General features: G+C 40.2%; 1 pseudogene; it reads right to left on the bottom strand.

Annotated features, from left to right (window-relative positions):
• Positions 1-763: 763 nt before the first annotated feature.
• LOC107138923 overlaps positions 764-13865 on the bottom strand; it is a 32951-nt pseudogene continuing 19849 nt past the window's right edge.

The following is a 13865-nucleotide window of genomic DNA, read 5'->3' on the forward strand; positions in this document are numbered from 1 at the left end:
TGGTCCCAGATGCAGCAATGTTCAGGGGTGGGAGGGGGGTTTGGGAAGTGACTGGGTCATGAGGGCTCTGACCTCATCCGTGGATTAATCCATTGCTAAGTTCGTAGCTGATGGAACCATCGGGAGGTTGTGGGAACTGTAGGTGGTGGGGCAGAGTTGGAGGAAGTAGGTCACTGAAGGTGTTCCCTAGGAAGGTCTTTCTCAGGTCTGAGCCCCTCTGCTTCCAGGTGCTATGAGCTGAACAGCTTTCTTCTATTATGCCTTTCTGCCATGGTGTTCTGCCTTACCACAGATCCAAACAATGGAGTCAGTTGATCATGGACTGAAATCTCTGAAACCATGAGCCAAAATAAATCTTTCCTCATCTAAGCTAATTTTCTCAGGTATTTTATCATAGCATTGAAAAGCTAACATGTCCTGGAATGCTTTAGCCAATAGTTACCCTACTGTGCCACCTAAAAACAAGAACATATTCTTCTACTCCAGTGGTGCTCCTTATTGAGCTTCTTTCTGCTCCCTCTTCCCCCAACTCGTTCTGGTCGTGCATTAGTCACCATAATTCCATTCTGTTCTTCTGTGAGACTGACTTACTAGTTTCCACAAATGAGGGAGAATGTTTACAACAATGTGAACAGATTGCTCAGAATGAGAAGCAATGTTTTGTGTGCCAGATGAAACTTCACATCTTTGAGGAGCATCCACTCCACACAGCCACGTGGACTTCTATGTGAATGAGGAACAGGAGGGAAGACGTTGACTTCCATCATGCTACTGAATAGTAGTGTGCAACAGGGGTGTGCAAACCACTACCAGTTTCTGCATAGCTCTCCAGGAAACGATAGCTTTTACATCCTAAAATGGTTGAAAAAAAATCAAATGAGAAACAGTATTTTTTGGTGAGTAAAAACTGCACCTCAATGTCCATTAGTGAAGTTTCATGAGAACACAGCCGTGCCCCTTCTTTGAGGTGGTATTCATGACTCCATTTCTGTTATAATAGTGAGCAGAATTGTTGAGACAGAAACATTTTAGATGGAAAATATCCAAATATTTACTACTTTTCCCTTAACAGAAAAACTTTGCTGAACCTTGTTCTAGAGGGACACAGATATTTTTCTTTTTTAATTGGTGTAGCCTAAATTTACTAGATAACTGCTCCAAGGTCTAGCCTGTGTTTCCAGTAGACTTATCACATTCCCACGTGGATGTAGATGCCTCAGTTTTCCACTATCCTCCCTAACCTCCTTCACACTATAGGGTGTGCATGATAATCACAACACAAAGAAAATAACTGACTGGGCAGGGCCCACCACATTATGATCTAGCAGGATTAGGACGATGTGAGGATCTGCTGCCTACAGGCCCAGGGAGGCTTTTCCCTAAAGGGGCCCTTGGATACTCACAGAAACCCAGGGAACCACTTTTCCTTTCTACAAGGGGCTCATACCTCCAGGAAGGATTATTAGGCAAAGTCCTCTGTCTCTGTGACCCCCGTGCCCCTTCACGAGGTCTTGTTACCCTACGCTGGTCTCTGGTGACCTGTTCTTTCTTCTGCTGATACTCACATATGAAATTATGTTTTCTAAGCATCTGGCAAGGACTGGGCACATGGTAGACATGCCAGAACGTCCAAAGAGTCCGTCAGATCTATCATGCTTCTCACACAATTACAATGTGGGTGGGTCCATGCTGACTTGATAAGAAGGAGCCACATTAATCCACAGGTTAAGCATGATAGGGCTTTTGGGTGTTGAAGGTACTTGAAAATCTATGGTAAAAATCCTGACTTTTACATTTAAACCAGCTTGGCTATGTTATAGAGTAGAACTTAGAATGTTTAAAGTTGGAACATAGCCTTCAGAAAATTGAATCTGCTGTGGTGGCCTTTTGAGCTCTGCCTCAGATTCCTAGAATAGAGAAGAGGAGGAGAAGGCACCAATTCATTCCCTCCTGCATTTGTAGGTTTTGGTTGAACTGGTTGGAGATGGACTAAAGTACTGTATTTCTGCATGTACTGCTAATAAGAGTGGGGTTGGGGTAATCAGACCAAGCCTCTTGGTCTGCAGAGGAGGCAGGAGGGGGAAGAGATCCTCTTTGAAGGGCTTGGCTAACTCTGGTCTGTACACGCTGATGCACCATACTCTTCATCAGGGGCTTCAGGTGCCACTGTGGATCTTTAGTCCAAATGGACTTTTGAGAATCCATTCAAAGTTGTAAACTTTTTAAGAAATTGTGCTTTCTACCAACTTGGGTGCAGAAGAATGTAACATCAACTAAATGTTTATTATAATCTTTGTTGACAGGTGGAGGAATGAATCTCAGCCAATTAGAGGAGGAAACTTAGAGGAGGAAAAGTTTATTTGGGGCTCAAGATTTCAGAGGTTCAGTCCATGGTTGGCAGAGTCCATTGCTCTGGGACCAAGATGAGAAGAACATCATGGTAAAGAGACAGGATAAAGTATAGCTGCCACATTCAGGCCACCACAAAGAGCAAGTGAGGAACTGCAGAAAATGAGCCATTCCAAGGAACACCCCCAGCAACCCACCTCCTCCAGCCATGTCCCACCTACGATTACCATGCAGCTAGTCCATTCAAACTATGATGGACTGATTAAGTTAAGTCTCTAATATTAATTTCTCCTCTGAGTATTCTTGCACTGACCCAGGAGCTTTGGGGAACACCTCATATCCAAACCATAAAAGTAGTATACCTCAAATGTCTATGAATACAAGGCTTGACCCCATGTTGGGACTCTAGGGAGATGGTGGGACCTTTCAGAGGTTGGGTTTTTTGTGAGATCCTTAGGTCATTGAGAGCATGCCCCCACAGGAGATTTTGGGACCCTAGCCCCTTCCTCTGTCTCTAATCTTCTTCCTGGCTCACTAGTTAAGTAGTTTTCTCTTCCTTGTGCTGTTCTCACCAGAAGCCCAAGGCATTGAGGCTACTGAATCTTGAAACTCCAGAACTGTGAGCTAACAAAACCTTTTTACTTTGTAAGTTAGTTACCTCAGGTATTTCATCATATTGATAGGAAGCTGATTAGCACATGTGGGGAAAGCAAAAGTGAGATCATATTTAGTGGGGCACATGGTCTGAATTGTCATCTGTTGACATTTTCCTTGCTTCCTTCCAGTCTTTCCAAGCAGTCCACTCAGAAGCTGTCCCTTACTCCTTTCTGTCCTCTCTTTCAGCTAATGTCCTTGTTCCTTTCTAGTGCTCTCTGACCCTTCCCTTGTGTACTGGATCTTTAGATTCTGGATAGAGCAAAGTATCATCTTTCCCCACTCTTCTGTTAATCTGAGGTCCCTGGGGATCATGCAACATGCCCCAAATTTGTACATAAAATTCAACCATGTCCGTGGATCTTAAGTTAATAACTAATGCCCAAGTTGAAGTCCAAAAGAGGGAGCCTATTATTTTCAGGGTGAAAGGAAGAGAGGAAGAGAAGATGAAATGAACCAGGAGGTTCGCTCCTGGTGTCTGAGCTCGCAGCAAAGGAGGGGAGGAGTAGTGTACAGACCTCACCAGCAGCAGGCAGCAGCCATCAACCAAACCCAGCCGGGAGGGCACTGCCCTGGGCGATTGTAGGGCTCCTGGACTGTGTGCAGGTCTGCTGTCACTGAGTGCTATCGATTTCTTGGGGGAAGGGAGATCAAAAACAAGGGTTACAGTTGGTATCATCTGTTTTCTGGGGGGAAATAAATAGATCAGCCAGATTGGACAGGCAAGATCAGGGCAAAGAGAGGCGGCTCCCTGGAACTGCCTTCCTTGAAATGGGATCTCTTGAGATGATCCAGAGGGATCAAACGTCCCATTCTGTTCTGCCTCAGTGTCGTGTCCTGGGACTCAGATCCCCCTGCTCTCCCTTGGGGTCCTCTTGGATGGCAGTAGCTCTGCTGGCCTGGATCTCGGTCAGTCATTCCCATCCCCTTCTGGTGTTGTGTAGAGCAACCCATCCAATAAAACTTCCTGTGGTGATGAAACTGTGTGATGGTCCAGCTGTCAAATATAGTAGCTATTGGCAGCATGTGCTCTTTGAGCACTTGAAATGTGTCTAGAAGAACCAAGGAACTGGATTTTTAATTCCATTCAGCTCTGGCTCATTTAAAATTAAGTACCCATATGTGGCTATTTGCCATCATTTTGGACAGCATGGTTTTAGATTCTTGCAGCATAAAAATATGAACCTCAGACCTACAGAACTCAAATCCTCATTTTAACAAGACCTCCAGGTGTTAGAGTGAGAAGAAGCAGCACCTGAAATAACTGTCAAGAAAACACATGGTATCAGTTGGTGACATCTAGATTATGCTGTGTAACAAACAAGCCCCAATCCTACTGTCTTAAGAAAGTTTTAATTTTCACTAATGCTCCTTATCTGTTGTAGATCATTCTCTGTCCAGACCTAAGAGTAAGGGACCCATACTCTCTGGATCATTTTTTATTGCCTTGGCAGAAAGGAAAATAAAGAATGTGGTGAAGCTGGTCATTTCTACCCATGTTTCATTGGTCAAATCCAGTCTCATGACCACACTGAAATGGAAGGGAGACGAAAGTGTAATCCCATCGTTTCCCAGGAGAGGGAGAAACAGAATATTTGGTGGATTTATTTGGTGAGCAGCACTAATGACTGTCACAAACATGAGCGTAATTAGAGCTACTTAAAAAAAATGGCTAGTTCTCCAAGCACCATCAATTCAGGTTTGGACTTGCAATAGCCTTCTAATTGGTCCCTCTGTCATCCCTTCTTCCTTCACATCACGACCACATTAATGCACCAGTCCTCTAAAGGCACAACTCAGACAATGTCATTTTTCTGTTCAAAGCCCTTCAATGTTACCTCATTGCCCACCCAATTAAGTAAACTCCCTTTAGCACGATGTTGTGGAAAGAATGCGGCTAATTTATCTGTGTGGCTTTGGAGAGCACGGCTTAAAATCTCCAAATCTCAGTTTTGTCATTATTTAACTTGTGTATGAAAATACCTACCTTCAAGGGCTGCTCTGAACCTTAAATGCAATTATGTCGATAGGGCACCCGGCACAGTCGAAGTTTAGCAAATGAGAGCAGCTTCAGGCTCCCGAGCACCTGAGCGTGCTGTGCCTGTGCAGGTCAGAGCGTCTACCAAATGTAGTGCTGTTGTCCTTGTCCCTCCAAGTGGGCTTGCATTTTCTCAGGGTAGGAGCTGTGCCTTTGTCTTGGACTAGCACGGGCCCTGCATGCAGAGTGTTCTTATCAAGTATTGTTTTGACTGCACACCACTGGCCAAGCCTTTAGAGCTGGTTGCCTGGGGTGTGTACCTGGTGTCATCACCGAGTCGGGCCACTCGCTGCTCCTCCCGTGAACAGTGCTTTCCTCGCCTCTCCACCTCTGTGCATGATGCTTCTTTATCTGACAGACACTTTTGCTTGCCAACAGCTAAGGCTTTCCAAAGATTACTCGTCACTCCTGCCCATTGGACATGGCACCTATGCAACTAATGTTTTTTAATTCCTGCACCGAAAAGCAATGTCTCCCTTCTGTGAACATCCATAGTGTGCAGAGAAAACTTCACACAGAAGGTGGAGACCTGGGATCCCTCTGAGAAAGTGATGAGCAGGGATTTCTACTGGGAAGCCAAAGTGGGGGCTGGAGCCAGGGAGGACATTCCAGAGCCATCATAGTGGGTGTGCATGTCTGCAGAACGCTGGTACAGGAGAGGGGGAAAGAAGGCAGAGGGAAGCGGGTGCCCGAGCAGACTAGCCCTGCAGGCTATGGTGAGGGATGGGATATTCATCCCTCAGTGGAGACCATCGTAAGCAGGAAAGTGACCTGATCAGATCTGCGACTTAGAAGACCAGTTTACTGAAGACGAGGCCTGATATGAAAAGAGGTATTTATTCATTGGTTTCCAACTGCCTCTGTTAAGCTCATTAAGAATCCCTTTGTTTTCTGATCAGATTTTAGCCTTCCCAATGCCTCTTCATTATTTATATCATTTATTTATTTGGATTATCTATTCTCAAAAGATGAGTGATTTTCAACTCTTTTCTTAGGCCTACATTTCAAAAAGCATCTCCTGATAGCTTCTATCATCTATCAATTAGGAATTATATTTGATTGTTTATAAGAGAAATCCTTCCTTCAATAGTGGCTTCAAAAAAAAATAGAGGCTTTTATCTTTCCCTCTAGGTTTGAAAGTAGGTTTTATGGTTTTGTATTTTTATTAGGGAATATTGCTTTTATTTGTTTCTTCCATCATCCTGGGTCTATGACTTTCATCCTCAAGGTACCTGGTATAAAATTGCTACTGAGGCTCCTACCACCACATCCTCATTCCAGGCACTAGAAAAGAGAAAGTGGAAAAGAATCCACAAGAAATTAATAATAATAAAAAACCTAAGGGTAAATGGCAGAAAGATCAATAGATGGAAGGGTGCAGGGGTTGAGAAGAGGGAAGGGGGATAGGTACTGGGATCTCTATTAGAACAAGATATATTCCATGCTTTTATAATTATGTATAACTAAAAAGAACCAATTAAAGAAAGGAATGCATGCTTCTGAGAGTTGTAGATAATGCATCTACTTATAATCACTGGCAAAAATTACAGGCCTGCTACAGAGGTAAGAGATATGGGAAATGTAGATTTTTATTCTAAGTGATAATGTGCTCAGATAAAATACAAATGTTTTTGTTTCTAGTTTTCTTCTTGCATTTAAATGTCAGTCTGTCTTTATGTTACTTATATCCTGTGCCTTTATGTATGCACATATGATTGTCTGAATTTGGCAATTCTTAGATTCCATCCATCTTAACTTTCTGACCTCCATCTCAGCAAGAGGGAAGAACCAGGAGGTGTGGGGCAGATGCATGCTGAATCCCAGGTGTGTTTGACCAGCACACCTTGTTAGTACCGTCTAGATATCAAGGACGTTATTTTCTTTGCCCCTGTTTGAATTGTTTGCTGCCTGCCTGGCATCTCCATCAGCCCTTCCTCCATAAGGTTTCCTCCGCATTGGTGACAAGAAGTCAGGAGCAATGTTTTTCCAACCACTTCCCTATGTTGCTCCAGTTTCGCATTTACTAACGGGAGGGACTAAACACAAGGTTTGCAAAGCAAGTTGGGGATGGGGGACCTAGCATTCTCTGGAGGCTACTACACACTGTCAGCTGCTTCTAGGGGCCTGTGCACTGTGCATGTTGCTGCTTTGAGTGGACATCAAGGTGCTGGCCAGCCTGACCTTGGGTGGCACTTTCTCAGGCAGCGTTCCATGCCTCTGTTGCCCTAAATCTTCCATGGGCCACATGGTTTCCTACTTCCTATGTTAAAATACTGAAATAATAAAACACTGAAGTATTAGAGCTGAAATAATAATGATTTTGAAGGTTCTTCTTGTAGAGTCTATGTAGCTGAATGGATAGATTACTTCACATGCAAACATCCTTTAGAACCACATACACGAATATTAAAATATATAGCCTCATTAGAGTCAGCCTTATAGAATTATATATCACTGTGTATGATATATTATGTGCAATAATATATTATAGATGTATCCATCCCATGTCCCTGAAAGACCAATTTCCCACAGTTCTAGACAGTGCCTAACACTGACACTTCAATGCCATCATGGCAGATGGTTCCCCACTTTGCTCTGTAAAAATGCCATAGGAGCCAATGGAGGAGGACAAACTCAGGGTGGCAATGGAGTTAGAAAGTGAGAGAGGCTGAAAGGCCAATGGGACCCTCACCTGAGTTCCCTACCTCATCTGCAGAGACCAGCTTCCGTGTGTTGACGTGCAGGTTATCCACCCACAATTGCATTTGGGAGAAAATATTTCACTGCTTTAAAGTAAGGTTGATAGCTTCTGCTTTGCCATCGGGGCCTCTAGTTATTAGCCACGTGATTTTGAGCATATCGTGAAGGCTCTTGAGTTCAGATTCTTCATGGATATTAAAATGACAGTGGCTAAACATCGCTGAAAATATTTTTTTAAAAGCCCATAAATTTGAACACCTCACCAGGATCCTACTCTCAAATGCCTCAGGGCTTAGGTGACATGCATGAGTGGGACGGACAGGATGAATGGGAAAGGGTCTGCCCCAGTGGAAAGCAGCTCTCTCAACTCCCTGTATTCACTAACTAGACATCATTAGATCTTGCACTTTGAAGAAACCCTGGATATATATATTTGAGTGCAAAGAGTGGATTGAAGATTACAAAATGTTGATACTTGTTTAACTTTTAAAAGACCAAGTAGAACACACTTGCTCATTTGTGAATCTCCTTGCATGACATTTAAATTACACAGATATCAATTATTATTATTTTTAATGGGTGTTGGAAGCGATTGTCTTTCCTGAAAGCCTGTCTATTTAATTGCTTGATGGCGTACATACCTTTCTTTCTCTTTATCTAGGTTTGGCCTATGGTATTTTCCCACCTAGGGACAGGTGTTTGACGTGGATAGGGCTAATCAGATCCTTCCAGGGTCTGTCTATCTGTGGACCCTGGAGAAAGGAGCCTGCCCTTTTCCACTTGTGTGGCCCAGTGGATCAGGCACAGCCTGGAGACGCTAATGTGGGGGCTGCAGCCACAATGGGAGAACATGAGGCTGAAAATCTGAAGCAAGCAGAGATAAAAGAGGGGGACAGAGTCCTGGCTCCACTGAATCTGCCATCTCCCCCAGCTCTTCTTTTAATGCTGTGAGGCATTACAATACCCTTCCCAGCAAGGAGCCAAGGAATTCCTCTTTGGTTTGCTTATGCTAATTTGAATGGTGTTTGTTTCGTTTTTTAAAAAAATTTTAATTGATTTTTTAAAAATAAATGAAAGCAGAATGCATTATAATTCTTACTACAGATATAGAGCATGATTTTTCATATCTCTCATTGAATATAAAGTATGTTGATACCAATTCCTGTCTTCATACATGTACTTTGGATAATGATGTCCATCATATTCCACCATTCTTGCTAACCCCCTTCCCCCTCCCTTCCCCTCCTACCTCTCTGCCCTATCTAGAGTTCTCTGTTCCTCCTGTGCTCCCCCTCCCTGCCCCACTATGAATCAGTCTCCATACATCAGAGAAAACATTTGGCATTTGTTTTTTGGGGATTGGCTGACTTCAGTTAGCATTATCTTCTCCAACACCATCCGTTTACCTGCTACAATGCCATGATTTTATTCTCTTTTATTGTGGAGTAATAAATTTTATTGTTTATATATGCCACATTTTTTTTTATTCATTCATCTGCTGAAGGGCATCTAGGTTGCTTCCACAGTTTAGCTATTGTGAATTGTGCTGCTATAAACACTGATGTGTCTGTGTCCCTGTAGTATGCTGTTTTTAAGTCCTTTGAGAATAGAGAGGGATAGCTGGGTTAAATGTTGGTTCCGTTCCCAGTTTTCCAAGGAATCTCCATACTTCTTTCCATATTGGCTGCACCAATTTGTAGTCCCACCAGCAATGTATGAGTGTACCTTTTCCCCCACACCCTCGCCAACACTTAACTGTTGTTTGTCTTCACAATATCTGCCATTCTGACTGGAGTGAGATGATATCTTAGAGTAGTTTTGATGTGCATTTCTCTAATTGCTAGAGATATTGAACATTTTTTCATATATTTGTTGATTGATTGTATATCCTTTTCTGAGAAGTATCTGTTCAGTTCCTTGGCCCATTTATTGGTTGAGTTATTTGTTTTTTTGGTGTTTAGCTCTTTGAGTTCTTTATATACCCTAGAGATTGGTGCTCTATCTGATGTGTGAGGGGTTAAAATTTGCTGGGATGTAGGCTCTCTATTCAACTCACAGATTGTTTCTGTTGCTGAGAAAAAAACTTTTTAATTTGAGTACATCCCATTTATTGATTCTTGATTTTAATTCTTGTGCTACAGGAGTCTTATTAAGGAAGTTGGGGCCTAATCCCACATGATGAAGATTAAGGCTATTTTTTTCTTCTATTAGACATCCAGTTTAATTCCTAGGTCCTTGATCCACTTTGAGTTTTATGCATGGCGAGAGATAGGAGTTTAATTTCATTTTGTTGCATATGGATTTCCAGTTTTCCCAGCACCATTTGTTGAAGAGGCTATCTTTCCTCCAAAGTATATTTTTGGCACCTTTGTCTAATATAAGATAATTGTAAATTTGTGAGTTAGACTCCGTGTCCTCTATTCTGTACCATTGGTCTACCAGTCTGTTTTGGTGCCAATGCCATGCTGTTTTTGTTGCTATTGCTCTGTAGTATAGTTTAAGGTCTGGAATAATGATGCCATCTGCTTCACTCTTCCTGCTAAAGCTTGCTCTAGCTATTCCAGATCTCTTATTTTTCCAGATGGATTTCATGATTGCTTTTTATATTTCTATGAGGAATGCCATTGGGATTTTGATCAGAATTGCATTAAATCTGTATAGTGCTTTTGGTAATATGGTCATTTTGATAATATTAATTCTGCCTATCCAAGAACAAGGTAGATCTTTCCATCTTCTAAAGTCTTCTTTGATTTCTTTCTTTATTGCTCTGTAGTTTTCATTATATAGATCTTTCACCTCTTTTGTTAAGTTGATTCCCAAGTATTTTTTTTTTTTGAGGCTATTGTAAATGGGGCAGTTTTCCTCATTTCCCTTTCTGAGGATTTTTCTCTGATATATAGAATTGCCTTTGATTTATGGATGTTCATTTTATATCCTGCTACTTTGCTGAATTTGTTTACTTGTTCTAGAAGTTTTCGGGTGGAGCTTTATGAGTCTTCTAGATATAGAATCATATCATCAGAAAATAGTGCTAATTTAAGTTCTCTTTATCCTATATGTATCCCTTTAATTTTTTTCATCTGTCTAATTGCTATGGCCAGCGTTTCAAGAACTATGTTAAATAGAAGTGGTGAAATAGGACATCCCTGTCTTGTTCCAGATTTTAGAGGGAATGCCTTCAATTTTCCTCCATTTAGAATGATGTTGGCCTGGGACTTAGCATAGATAGCCTTTATGATGTTGAGGTATGTTCCTGTTATCCCTAGTTTTTTTTAGTGTTTTGAACATGAGGGGGTGCTATATTTTGTCAAATGCTTTTTCTGTGTCTATTGAGATGATCATATGATTCTTATGTTTGAGTCTATGATGTTATGAATCACACTTATTGATTTCCATATGTTGAATGAATCTTGCATCCCTGTGATGAACCCTACTTGACGTGGTGCACGATCTTTTTGATATGTTTTTATATTTGATTTGCCAGAATTTTATTGAAAATTTTTGCATCTATGTTCATTAGAGATATTGGTCTAAAGTTTTCTTTCTTTGATGTGTCTTTGCCTGGTTTTGGAATCAGGGTGATATTTGGCCTCATAGAATGAGTTTGGAAGTGCTGCCTCTTTTTCTATTTCCTGAAATAAATTAAAGAGTATTGGTATTAGTTCTTCTTTAAAGGTCTTGTAGAACTCGGCTGTGTATCCATCTGGTCCTGGGCTTTTCTTGGCTGGTAGACTTCTGATGGTGTCTTCTATTTCATCACTTGATATTGGTCTGTTTAAATTGTGTATATCTTCCTGATTCAATCTGGGCAAATCGTATGACTTAAGAAATTTGTGGATGCCTTCAATATCTTCTATTTTATTGGAGAATAATTTTTCAAAATAATTTCTGATTTTCCTTTGTATTTCTGTAGTGTCTTTTGTGATATTACTTTTCTCATCACATATGCTGATAATTTGAGTTTTCTCTCTTCTTCTCTTCGTTAGCATAGCTAAGGGTCTGTCAATTTTACTTATTTTTTCAAAGAACTAGGTTTTTGTTTTGTCAGTTTTTTCAATTGTTTCTTTTGTTTTGATTTCATTGATTTCAGCTCTAATTTTAATTATTTCTTGCCTTCTACTGCTTTTGCTGTTGAATTGTTCTTCTTTTTCTAGGACTTTGAGATGTAATGTGAGGTCATTTATTTGTTGACTTTTTCTTCTTTTAAGGAATGAACTCCATGCAATGAACTTTTTTCTTAGTACTGCTTTCATAGTGTCCCAGAGATTTCGATTTGTTGTTGTCTGTGTTCTCATTTACCAGTAAGAATTTTTTAATCTCTTCCTTGATGTCTTCTGCAATCCATTGTTCATTCAGTAGCATATTGTTAGTCTCCAGGTGTTGGAGTAATTTTTACTTTTTATTTTTTCATTGATTTACAATTTCATTCCATTATGATCTGATAAAATGCATGATAGTATCTCTAATTTTTTTGTATTTGCTTAGAGTAGTTTTATGGCATAGTATATTGTCTATTTTAGAGAAGGATCCATGTGCTGCTGAGAAGAAAGTGTATGTACTTGATGTAGGTTGAAATATTTTATATATGTCAGTTAAGTCTAAGTTATTGATTGTATTGTTGAATTATATAGTTTCTTTATTCAACTTTTGTTTGGAAGATCTATCTAGTGGTGAGAGAGGTGTGTTAAAGTCACCCAAGGTTATTGTGTTGTGGTCAATTTGACTCTTGAACTTGAGAAGAATTTGTTTGATGAACATAGCTGCACAATTGTTTGGGGGCATATATATTTATAATTGTTATGTCTTATTGGTGTATGGTTCCCTTGAGCGGTATGTAATGTTTACCTTTATCCCTTTTGATTAACTTTGTCTTGAAGTCTACCTCATTTGATACAAGGATGGAAACCTCTGCCTGCTTCTGTAGTCCATGTGAGTGGTATGATTTTTCCCAATCTTTCACCTTCAATCTGTGTATGTCTTTTCCTGTCAGATGAGTCTCCTGGAGGCAGCATATTGTTGGGTCTTTTTAAAATTCAATCTGCTAGCCTATGTCTTTTGATTGGTGAGTTTAAGCCATTAACATTCGGGATTATTATTGAGACTTGGTTTGTATTCCCAGCCATATTTGTTTATTTTTGTTATTTAACTTGACTTGATTTTCTTCTTTGATTAGTTTTTACTTTAGGTACTATCTCCCTCTGCTGATTTTCATTGTTGTTTTTTGTTTCCTCTTCATGGAATATTTTTCCAAGGATGTTTTGTAGTGTTGGTTTTCTAGCTATAAATTCGTTCAACTTTTGTTTACCATGGAAGGTTTTTTCTTTTTTAAAGAATTTTAATATTTATTTTTTAGTTTTCGGCAGACATAACATCTTTGTTTTTTGTATGTGGTGCTGAGGATCGAACCCGGGCCGCACGCATGCCAGGTGAGCATGCTGCCACTTGAGCCACATCCCCAGCCCCATGGAAGGTTTTTATTTCATCTTCAAATCTAAAGCTTAATTTTGCTGGATACAAGATTCTTGGTTGGCACCCATTTTCTTTCAGAGTGTGATATATGTTGTTCCAGGATCTTCTAGCTTTCAGGGTCTATGTTGAGAAATCTGCTGTTATCCTAATTGGTTTTCCCCTATATGTAATCTGATTCCTTTTTCTTGTGGCTTTTAAAATTCTCTCCTTATTCTGTTTGTTGGGTATTTTTATTATAAAGTTCCTCGATGTGGATCTGTTGTGATTTTGTATATTCGGCGTCCTTTGGGCTTCTTGAATTTAGATTTCCAATTCATTCTTCATGTTTGGAAATTTTTATGATATTATTTCATTAAATAGATTGTTCATTCCTTTGGTTTTGACCTCTATGTCTTCCTCTATCCCAATAACTCTTAAATTAGGTCTTTTTATGCTATCCCATATTTCTTGAATGTTCTGCTCATGGTTTCTTACCATCATCCTGTGTGGTCTGTGTTCTTTTCAAGATTATATATTTTGTCTTCGTTATCTGATGTCCTATCTTCCAGGTGGTCTACTCTGTTGGTGATGCTTTCATTTGAGTTTGTAATTTGGCTCATTTTTTTTTTTTCATTTCAAGGATTTCTGTTTTTTTTTTTTTTTTTTTTTTTTTTTA

Source organism: Marmota marmota, unplaced genomic scaffold, assembly GCF_001458135.2.
Source record: "Marmota marmota marmota unplaced genomic scaffold, marMar, whole genome shotgun sequence".
Classification (NCBI taxonomy): Eukaryota; Metazoa; Chordata; class Mammalia; order Rodentia; family Sciuridae; genus Marmota; species Marmota marmota.